Below are 12,450 nucleotides of genomic sequence, written 5' to 3'. Positions count from 1 at the left end.
CCCTTTAGTCAAAAGTTTAAACTGTGTTCCATGACAAGACAGAGATGACAGTTCTTTCTCACAATTAAAAGAATGCAAACATATCTTCTCTTCAAAGGAGTGCCGTCAGGAGCAGAGAATGTCAGAGAGAGAGTGTGAGATAAAAGCAAACAATCAAAAAATCAATACGTGCTTTTAAGTATGCCGAACCACCGCGATAAAGCGGCATTTTGTAGAGGAGCGTCCGTATCCTCTGTGCAAACAGCCCCTCTGCTCACACCCCCTCCGTCAGGCGCAGAGAATGTCAGAGAGGGTGAAAGAGAGAGAAAAGCAAACAATCAAGCACCGCGCGGGAAGCATATCATATCATTGAGGAGTTTAAGTTAATATGTAATACATGCTCTGATTGGGTAGCTTCTAAGCCATCCGCCAATAGCGTCCCTTGTATGATATCAACTGGGCAAACAAACTGAGGAAGCATGTACCATAAATTAAAATACCCATTGTCCGCAGAAATCCGCGAACCAGCGCAAAAACCCGTGATATATATTTAGATATGCTTACATTTAAAATCCGCGATAGAGTGAAGCCGTGAAAGTCGAAGCGCGATATAGCGAGGGATTACTGTATTTGAAATTGGAAAAAAATAGAATTCTCACTTAGAGGATCTGTTCAAAAATTGCTAAAAACCTGGCAGGATCTAATCAGTAACATTTTAGAATAAGCACTTAAATTTTCTCCCCCTTTTTTGTCTACTCCTAGTTGTACTCTGGCTGTTGGCCTTGCTCTCTTTCTCATGGGTCGGGGTTGATTTAAACTTAGTTTTGTCAGGTTTTGACTTGTTTGTATAGATTGGTAGTTGCTTTTAATAAATTCAATAAAATGTTACAAAAAAATACCATAGTGGGTTGGCTATGCTAATTCACACATATATCTTCAGTGCAGTGCTGAGATGGGGATTGCCAATTGGTGCAAATGAAAACCACCACTAGAAATGAGGTAGGGGCAGGGTACACAAAATGCAGCACTGACCAATAGGGTAAACAGACGAGTGAAGAATCGGAGGTGTCCTGGACAGGACAAAAGAGGCTCATGAAAGATGGTTATCAAATACACTAAAGCTCCATTGTGGGTGCCCCACACTGTGGCTACGAGCTTAGGAGTCACATAATTAGTTAAATGGAGATGACCATTCAGTCAAGAGTTTTTAGTTGACTGTAGTCTAAATGCACCTTATCTAGAAGGGCCAACTTGTGGTGAGTCAGTATGGTGGACTAACTTACACAATGAAGACAAAAGAACACTGCAAGCAACTCCATAAAAAGTGGACTGAAAAGCACAAGTCAGGAGATGAATACAAGACAATATATAAAGTCTTTTGACAATATTTCTACAGTAACAGTTACCCATCAGTAAAGAAACGTATTCAAAACACATTTGTCACATCTTTTAAAATGAACCATGCAGTTCAGCTGGAATTGGTGATGTGTTTTCCCAACATTATTCCCCAAATATAAAAGTGACACTGTTTTAAAGAGTATAGAACATTGCATTTATATATTAACTCTTTAAGGGCTGAATATCTTTCAAAATAATTATGCTTTCACACCGAAATCAACCTAAAACGTCTGTTGCTCCATGCTGTGGCTGCCAGTTTGTCAAGTTTGCTGCCAGGCTATCTTCACGTGGCTGGGACAGCCGCGGTGGTCATGGTCACAGTGCATTACAATCTGGTTTCTACATCTTATCATTGTTAAGTGGCAGGACTCCCTGGCAAACATTGTCAGAACCATGACTAGCTGGGCACTGATCAGCTGAAGCTGGACCCTCACATTCATTTTCGATCACTTGTATCAAAATCTGAGTCTGACAAGTCATAGTCCAGTTTAGAGATAATAGGCAAAGCACCATCCACGGATTATTTTGCTTTTCGCATTCGATTTGATCGCTCGCCAGATGTCATGTGCCAATTTTGCCATTGTGTACGCCTTGCTACTCACGACAGCGCAGGGAATCTTGGTCAAACCAATGAATCTAACTTTCCTTCTAGCAACGAGAGCCCAACATAACGGCTGGTTTTGTCAGAGTTTACAGTCGATGACCATCGTCAACTCCTTCTTTTGACAAAAGTCGACATCAGCCCTGAAAGAGTTAACTGGCATTTTAGGACAATGAGATCTCCTTCGCATATTTCACACCTCAGCAACAGGCCAATATCATTTAACTAATCCTTGCATTTTCAGTCTACTTAATTTGGCCAAAAAGACTCAATGCATATAGTATATGTATTCTGCAAAGAGGTGGTGCAAATGTGAGCCGTGTGTCCAACACAAGCATGTGAACTATCCTGAAGTGGTGCTATTTTGTTTTGGTGCATTCATTTCATTTGAACACTCAAAAGAGATTTGGCAAGCAACTGCAAAATGACTCAGAGCAGCCATAAATCAGAAAGAAGTATGAACTTAAGACATTTTATGTCAACTAAGGTCTTTTCTGGAAAAAAAAACAAACTATGAATATGGGAGAAGTGGCATGTTTGGTGTTTTTTGAATAAATGAGTCATGCTTCCTTAAGCCATATTTTGACCTGTTTACTTCAAAAGAAAAAATTGGGATTGAAAACCATGAGACAAGTAGCTGAATAACTCATTGTATGGCTATGAACAAATCATTCAACTCTCTCTGCCTCTCTGTCTTACCCTGTTTTTTATTTTATTTTTTTCTGAAACTGCAGTTACATAGAATAAAGCTTTTTCAAGCTTTTATTAAAAATTCTGACAAATGGTAATGTGGACCAATCAGAAGTTTCTACCATGGATGAAGCATGCAATACAGGATTCAATTCGGGTAAGTTATCTTTTAAAAAGATATATAATAGATGACAGGTTTATTCATTACAGCTTCTCTGATTTTTTTTTTTCTTTTTCAGCAAATACATTCAGGCAGCAGTGAGGCAGCTGAAGCAACAATCAGCTATGGCACTTGGAAACTGACATTCACATGTTGAAAGTGCAAATGATCTTATTATGAAATGCAGAAGCAGCCAGGTATAGCACAGTAAGCTGAGATAGACCATTCCTTCAGCACTTTTTAAGATGCAGAAAGTAGGCATTCTGCAAAATGCCAAGCTCTCCCTGCTGACTTCTGAATTAATTTTATATAAATGACACCGAGGTTTATTTGCCAAATGAAGTACTGGCACACTGAGAGTGCATTTTCTGAAACATTGTGTAGTCGTTGCAGGTTTGCACAAATTTGGTTTTAGGTTTCTTAACTGGCATTGTGAATGACTTCTTAAGTCTAATCCACAATTTCCAAAGTTTATCCTTAAACAACAGGCCAAATCAAATAACACATTTTCAGTCATTATGCTTGCACACATTTTATTCTCAATATTTCATGTGAACAGTTTTTCTTAAAACTGCGTTGCTACATTGATGTCATGCATAGGGACAAGTGACATCAATTACGATGTTTGATTAAACTACACCTTTTATTGTAACAAAACCTTTCTAAAATATGAAATTATATTTAATTCTTATTTACATCTGCCAGACTGCTTTTGAATATTTTAATAGATAATTTGTACATTCTCAAATCCTATATATTTTAGAATTTACTTATGCAGGATCTACAGCAGTCTAAAAATAATTTGATGGTGTGCCAAAGTCATTAATTCCTTATACTGTACAAATTCCAACATAAAATTGTAAAGTTCTATCTACAGTATATATATCTATGTATCTAAAACTGGACCAATTCCTGAAGGTTGTGCATGCACTGGACGATTTTTGGAAATCATGGTCAAGCTACTCACACTGCATGATAGAGCTGCCAGTCATATAAACACACACATACATTCATACATACATACATACATACATACATATACAGTATATATGCTCAAATTGTATGAGCATGCTCAGTCCATTTGACATGTCACAACATGGGTACTCAGACTATATACGCACATGGTCCTGACAGATTTTGCAGTAAAATGTTGCCCATTCAGGAAAAAAAAATGGAGACAGTCTTCTCAAAATGTCAACAAAGGAAAGAGCTGCGTTACAAACTCATGCTCCACTGTTCTCTGAAACTACAAAAAAAAAGAAAAAGGTGTAATTGGACTTGTGTGTGTTTGGAAAGGCACGGACAGTATGGTCTGCCCTATTTTACAGAGAAAATTAGAGGTGCATAATGTAATTTACTATTGTGTGGGTTTATTTTGGGGTTTTCCAGTAAACACTTCCCAAGATACTTTCGTCATTGGCCATTTAGCTGTAAGTGCATTGCTGTATGATAATTAGATTTTTGAAATCAAAACAGTGAAAATGACAATTGTCACAACAGCAATATCCAATGTACAATGTCCTGCCCTTATTCTAGAACTTACCGAAATACAATACCAATCAACCAGATTAATGGTGACATCAGTAAATCACCTTTGAGACTGTTCACACAACACATGAAACAATAGCCAAGTAAACAGAAACTTAGACCAATTCAGGAAATCAATCGATGACTATATATTTGGCTTAAAATCATGCTAAAAATCACACAGTGTATGCCTGGTTTAAGGAAATAAACATCGGAGAAGCAAGCATCAAAGCTAAATAATAAGTGTTTGCTCTCCATCACTTTATATAAATATGATAATACTTCCTAAGCTAAAAATTCCCAGCTTGTCTTCTACTGGTCAATAGTCACTAGGTCTATTATTTTAAAGTTAAATGTGTCTTTTAATTGTTTTTTTTCTAAACAGTGTCACCTCATCTCCACAAACACATGCACCAGGATGAGTACCTAGAAGACCTGATGAGAGCTATTCCATAGCAAATGGGCCACTCACCATATTCATTGGGAACTAAAGCATTTCTGCAAATCATTCAAGTTTCAGATTCGGATTAAAAAAGATGCAAGCTATAGAATATTGCCACATTACCTTGAGGAAAACGTCCTTCTTGCTCATGATGCTGATCGTCCAGTTGTTTGTTTCAAATCAACCCAGCTACAATTAAGAAAAACAAAAAAAGAAATTTGTAACACCATGAAATTGACACTAGGACCATAGGATGTTGGGTGTAGTTATATTACTGAAAGTAGTTTATGCTTCTGCGGTGGGCTGGTGCCCTGCCCAGGGTTTGTTTCCTGCCTTGCGTCCTGTGTTGGCTGGGATTGGCTCCAGCAGACCCCCATAACCCTGTAGTTAGGATATAGCAGGTTGGAATGGATGGGTAGTTTATGCTTGGATTCAAAGAGCATTTGATAGAACAACTCATAGCATTTGTTTTCCTCTATGCGATCATCACTGGGATGCAGTTTTGGTTTGCCAATTGCTAATGCAGTCTGAAATGATCATTTCATTATGTTGTTATTTCTATAACCATGTTTTAATTGTCCCAGAGAAGTTGTGAGGATTTTTTAAAGCTTGATTTCTAAAGTATGATGATTTTATGATGTTTTTTTTTCCATCTGCGCAGGAGCAACGTTTGCAGGTGAATCACATTATATTCAGGAGTAGAAAGTAACTGGCTGCCGAGCTGACCTGCAGTAGCACTATGTTTAATTCATACTAGTTTAACTCCCTAGTTTTAAGAAGCACCCCAAGGATGAAGGTGGAGACTTGAGGAGCATAAATTGTAATAGGGAAATAAAATTTATTTGTCATTTATGAACAATCCTAAGTTGAAACTAGGAGTTAGAGGCACTTTTAATAGAATAAAAAGATTACGATATTGAGGTGATTTGAAGAAGCTCCAGAAAGTCTATTTTGTATGACGCCACCCATACAGTCCCGCACTGATGCAGGGTCTTGTGCTAGTTTATAGTAATTTAAAATGGAGATGCATATAAATGTAGTGCATATGACATGACAGTCGTATTTGTGCGGCACCTCAAGAAACTACTAACAGATAAATATTGGGCCATCATTCTGGAGCAGGTGCATTGCAACTGTAAAATGTATATCCCCAAAGTCTGATAAGTATAAGACTATTCAAACAAAAGTAGTGACAGGAAAGAATACCATTAATATGGTGCATCCAAATTAAAAAGTATCTGCAGTAGACATAAATTAAAAGAAGGTAGCTCATACACATGTATGTATTTTGGATGGCAATGTAATACTAAGCATCAGTTGTACAAAAGAAAACGTTAATGTTGCAATAACAGACTGAACTTCGACTACGAAGACAAAAGCAGAACTGAGTTAGCAATTATGCTCTTAATGTAGCAAATGACTCACTAACTAGATTGCTTACAAGCTATTCTTCACTTTCAGCTACAGACCTCATCGGTTCAATTTTAATTGTTTCTTTCGTTTCCTTTTTTTAAGATGTAACTTAAAAGTCCTCAATTCTAAGAATTCCAATATTACAAATTAAAATGGTGTTATTAATTCAAATAGTTTGAATCCAAATAGCTTTCAGATGCAAGAATATAGGAATTCAATATTTTAACCTCCACAAAACACATCTTCATAATTTTCAGTTTAATGCTGAATAGGGAATTTAAGTTTTACCCTAGATTCCATTCAAGGAAAATTACTTTAAAAGGCTCCCTTGTGATGCTTACAAAGTCCATTATAATTAATATTGTCACAATTCAGCTGGGTGGACAAAAATTAGCTTAATTGATTTTTAATGTTCTGAAAACGTCCACAAAGCAAAACTGTTACTAAACAAAAAACAAAAGACACCAGCCAGAAGCAAAGTGAGGTCAATATTAGGAAATTAACCTTTTTAAACACAGAGCAGGGCCACATAAGGAAACTATGTTGCAGAAAAATAAGAGGCAAAGGGGACTTGCATGAAGCATAGCTTGCCAGTGGTTTCCAACTTAGCTTACCCTAAACATCAAAATGTAATGGCTACCCTATCATTAGAAACTGAAAATTCTCTGTCTTTGACAGCAGCACAGTTCAAACTTTTGAAATCAAGGGCCCGCTTATATCCCAAAATGGCTCCTTTATGCCATATGTCTGTCCATGTATGATGCACACCACTTAGGCAGCAATATCACAGCATCACCTCTTCAATGCCTATGGCCAAATGACTTAAGCAGAAGAAGGTTGCAAGCTTTATGAAGAACAGTCAAGAGAGAAATTAAAGATCATAAAAGAAATTATAGAAGCCACATAAAAGATGTACTAGCCTGACTAGTTAGTACAGAGGTGTTCACCTCAGATCCTGGAGGGCCACAGTGGCTGCAGGTTTTCATTGCAAAAACTTTCATAATTAGTGACCTATTTTGCTGCCATTTAAATTCTTTTGCCTTATTTTTATTGAATTATTTAACATTTTCTTTTCTTTAACTGTCAGTTAAACAAAAATGAAGTGCAAAATGTAACACTTGACCAACTAATCTGTGTTTATTATACTGTACAATACCTGAAGGGATTGGTTCCAGTAGGCCCCCGTGACCCTGTAGTTAGGATATAGTGGGTTGGCTAATGGATAGATTGGTGAAAATAAAGATAGATGAAAGTCTCATTAATATACAGATGCATTTTGACAAAGTTCTTAGAAAAAAGAAAATATCTGGTGTGGCAGAATGAGAGCACCAACAAGCCATGAAATTGAATAAGTAAAAATGACAATCAGCTTCTAATTAAGAAACTGGTTGGAATGAAATTAATTGGATCTTGATCTAGCTGGTTTAAAGTTGGATCATGTTGTATAATTTTTATTTGGCTTCCATTTAACAAAAATAAAGCAGCAGTTCATAGGAATGAGTCTTAAAAAACACGGCAAATAAAATGAAGGAAAAAAAATCAGTCAATTAATAGAAGTTAGTCACTCTTTAAGACTCATGCTAAGTGCTAGGAAGGAAAACCTGCAGTCAAGTGTGGCCCTCCAGGATTGGAGATGAACACAGCAGAGCTAGTAGATACTACCATTTACTCTTTCAATACACCCAGTTATTAGACCTCTACTCAAAAATTGAAATAAAGACATTAAATCTTAAGATTAGACACATATAAATGAAAGACCTGTGTGTTTGTGTATGGAGCAGTCCACTCTGCTCTCACTCAACCACAGCCACTAGGAGAAGTGTATGCAGCAAATGCTGTCACACAACAACGGCATTGGGCTAATGACACAGATGTAGAGACACAATGTCGAAAGGAAGCAAACGCTGCAGATCAACAATGTGCAAGTGAAACACCTCAACAATGGAGGCAAGGCATTAAGTTTTCACTATAAACATTGTCTATCTGGAGGTAATTTCTCGAGACAAAGATTAGTAGGACTGGCTAAGATATGGTATCACCAGTATCTCTTCTTTTGAAAGCCAGTGGGTGGCAAGCACAGTTGGTTCCACGTGCTCTCCAAGTTCATGAAAATATTAAAACTGCTAGGGAGTCTTCGGGTTGTTTTTTTGTCCTGAAGTCCACACTCGGCTTTTATAAACGTAACTTTCAAAACAATTGTTAACCTGGGATCTTGAAATTGTGACATCATACTGCAGGTTAACATATTTGTCTTTTGTGAACGCTGGCCCGGACACAGACAGACGGACAACAGTTTCTCACCCAACACACCCATTTATGTACAATATTTACAATGTTCGTGCACTCACAAACCCCAGTGCCTTCAGCACCGATTCCCCCAATGTCCAGGCCACACAGTTCCACTGCCTCTTCCACCTGACTTCTGCTGATGACTGGAGGGAGGCGGCCCCTTAAATAGGAACCCGGATGGGCTCCAGCTGCTTCCCGGCATTCCTCCGTAGCCACGCCCCGGTGTGGCGGAAGTGCCGGCTGCGCATCCGGAAGCCGTCCGGGTGTCCCCTGTCGTCTTCCCCCCAGCACTTCCTGGTGTGGCGGAAGTGCTGGGTTCCCGGGATATTCAGGCACTGGGGCGCCTTTCCCAGCCCATGATGGTATGTATAAATTAGATGCATAGACAATATAAAATAGTGTTAAAAATGTTTGGACTGCTAAAGTTACAACTATGTACCGTATGACATTTTTTTTTTGTTTTATTACACTGCCTTTAAGGAAATCAGGTCAAATGTAGTAAATAGTTTTTCTTATGTTTGTTTTAAAAATCCACTGGATGTATTATTATTATTATTAATATTACTAAATTAATAAATGCTTGTCAAATTAATGGAAGAAAGTTAATAAATGCAGCTCATGTATTAGTGCTTTCAAAGGATTTTTCCAGCAACACTAATTTAAGACTTATATTTAATGCACAGTTTAAGTTATAAAGGGTTTACTTAGCATACATGGACATACATTCTCAAACCTGCTAATCATTCCAACTTTGCTAATAACATAATCTGCTCTGCATTGATATCACTCAAATGAGTAGGACAAAAAAAATCCATGGCAGAATTAATAGAAATGCTGCAGTATTGATTAGACGGATGACATGCTCATAATTATAAACAAAATTATCTGTAGCATTTGCGTTATTTATTAACTCTTTTGATTTTTGTTTTGTATAATTTGTTTTATGAAAGGTTTTCAAATATTTTTTTCCTTCATCACACTACTTAATGCATTAAAATAAAATGTTGTAAGTATTCATTGTGCCAGTTCTTTGGAATGCATGCAGGAAGAATGATATACAACGGTAAGCTAAGCAGCTTCAGATACATTCAGTCACATCAATAATTCACACTATTTTATTGCCAGAAATAAACTTTAAGATACACATAAAAGTTTATATATAAAACAAAAATCATTAAACTTCACCTGTGAAAATGGCATCGAGCATTTTGAATCAAAAAATGCAGAATTGTTAAAATTACATTCTGTCCTGTCTAGGAAGGCAAATTCACCTTTAATCAAATGGATATTGCATTTATTCAACCATTTATTAGTTATTAAAATACGAACATAGAAACTTCAGGTGTCTTAAACATACTATTTACTATAAATATAGTATAAATGATGACTATAAATTTAAGTATTCACAAATGTAATTTTAACTTACTTATAATACATGTAATCAGAGAGAGTCAGGGTTTGAATTGCAGACATTACTCACTACACAGTTACCTTTGGCAAGAAACTGCAAAATTGCACCGATTTCAGAAAGTATTCAGACCCCTTCACTTTTTCATATCTGTTATGTTGCAGCCTTATGCTAAAATAAATTAAGTTTTTTCCCCTTATCGAACAATACTCAATATCCTAAAGTAGAATATTGAGAATTTTTGTAAATTTATTAAAAATGATCACATTGCTAAAAGTATTCAGACCCTTTACTGTTGAAATTTGGCTCAGGTGCATCCCATTCTATTGCTTTATGTTGAGATGTTTCTGTACCTTTTGTGGAGTCCACCTGTGGTCAATTCAATTGGTTGGACATGATTAGGAAAGACACACAACTGTCTTTAGAAGGTTCCACAGCTGACAATGTGCATCAGAGCAATTAAAAGCCATGAAGTCAATCGAATTGCCAGTAGAGCTTAGAGACAGAATTACAGTATGTTGAGGCACAGAAAACAAACCTGCAGCAATGTAGGTACCTATGTGGACAATGATCTTTATAATTCTTAAATGAAAGAAGTTTAGAACAACCACAGCATTTCTTGGATCTCACCACTTTGTTAAACTGAGCAACTGGGGGATAAGGATCATGTTAAGAGAGGTGACAAAGAACCCAGTGGTCATTCACAATCACAACTACAATACTCCATTAATCTAGGCTATATTTTAGAATGGTCAGACAACACATGAAAGCCTACTTGGAGTTGGCAAAAAGGCACCTAAAGGACTCTCAGACTGTGATAAACAAGATTCTATGGTATGATAAAACCAAGATTGAACTGTTTGCCTCAATTCTAAATGTCATGTCTGGAAGAGACTGAGGCACTGCTCATGACTTGAGCAATACCATTCCAAACGTAAGGCATGGTGGCAGCAGTATAATGTTGTAGGGTTGTTTTTCAACAGCAGGGAATGGATGACTTGACAGAGGTGAAGGAAAGCTGATTGGAGGAAAGTACTGAGAAATCCTTAATAAAAGCCTGCTTCAGAAAGCTAAGGGCCTCAGATTGGGCCAAAGGTTCAAATAACAGGACAACGGCCTTAAGCACAAAGCAAATACAACAGATTAGTGGCTTAGGGTAAACTCTGGGAATTTTCTAGGGCTATAGGAGTTGAATTATGAGGAAAGATTAAAAGAGCTGAGCCTATACAGTTTAAACAAAAGAAGATTAAGAGGTGACATGATTGAAGTTTTTAAAATTATAAAGGGAATTAGTACAGTGGATCGAGACTTGTATTTTAAAATGAGTTCATCAAGAACACGGGGACACAGTTGGAAACTTGTTAAGGGTAAATTTCGCACAAACATTAGGACGTTTTTCTTTACACAAAGAACCATAGACACTTGGAATAAGCTACCAAGTAGTATGGCAGACAGTAAGACATTAGGGATTTGCAAAAGTCGACTCAATGTTTTTTTGGAAGAAATAAGTGTATAGGACTGGCGAGCTTTGTTGGGCTGAATGGCCTGTTCTCGTCTGGAGTGTTCTAATGTTCTAATGAGTGTCCTAGCTGGGGCCCAGACTTGAAACCAATTGAACATCCCTGGAAAGTCCTGAAAAGAGCTGTCAACCAATGATCTCCATCCAAGCCAACAGAGCTTAAGTGGATCTGTGGACAAAGATGGCAGAAAATACTCAAACATATGGCATCCATAGACGTGAAGCTTATCATGCAATGCTTAAGAAGAGTCTAGGCTGTAATCGCTGCAAAAGTTGCTTCAATGAAGAAAAGAGAAGAGGGAGGGTATGAACACGTGTGTCAATGTGAAGTTTCAGTTTTTAATTTTAAAAACAATAGCAAAAATTTTTGAAATCCTGTTTTTTGCTTTGTCATTCTAGGTATTGAGCGTTATTTGATAAAGGATAAAGGAAATGATTTTAGCACAATGCTCTTAACTGGCAGTTGCTCCATCCAGAGTTTGATGTTAATCTTCATCCAGCCCTGAAAGAATGTCCTCCCGACTTGCAGGGAGAACTCGAGGGATGGTGGCAGGATTGACACTCTAGCCACTGTAAAAAACCTCACACTGTTCCATTCCATTTAGACTAGTATGGTACTGAGGTGTCATCCGATGCACGGCTGCACTTGGGTCCAATTTTGGGATCCTGAAGTGGCTGGTCGTGTGGTACATACGGCAATGCGCAGTCTCAGTACATATTCCTAACCTTAGCACAAGGCTGCAATATATTAGAATGTGAAAAACATGAGTGGGTCTGAATACTTTCTGAAAGCAATGTAGCTAAATAAAGAGCCACAGCTTTTATTTTTTCAATAGCTAAATGATCTTCTTATATAAATACGCTACCATGGTTGTCCGTTTGTCTGTCCAGAATTTTAAATCACCTGTAGCTCGCAAACCGTTTGAACTATTGACCTCAAATTTGGTACACAATTACTACGTGACGTCTACTATACGCTTTCGGGGTGTTGATTGACCTCCAATGTTATTCCTGTTTTTATTTT

At 37.3% G+C, this 12,450-nt stretch overlaps 1 long non-coding RNA gene across 2 annotated transcripts in view; it reads right to left on the bottom strand.

Moving 5' to 3' along the window:
* LOC120530217 overlaps positions 1-12,450 on the bottom strand; it is a 390,776-nt gene that overhangs the window by 289,842 nt on the left and 88,484 nt on the right. For both annotated transcript variants that reach the window (XR_005633924.1, XR_005633925.1), the window contains exon 2: positions 4,921-4,986. This is a non-coding gene — a long non-coding RNA (uncharacterized LOC120530217). The remainder of the gene's footprint in view (positions 1-4,920; positions 4,987-12,450) is intronic.

The sequence above is a fragment of the Polypterus senegalus genome, chromosome 5, assembly GCF_016835505.1.
Source record: "Polypterus senegalus isolate Bchr_013 chromosome 5, ASM1683550v1, whole genome shotgun sequence".
Lineage (NCBI taxonomy): Eukaryota > Metazoa > Chordata > Cladistia > Polypteriformes > Polypteridae > Polypterus > Polypterus senegalus.
The sequence above is the reverse complement of the archived record's forward strand: the minus strand, read 5'-3'. Positions and strand labels throughout refer to the sequence as shown.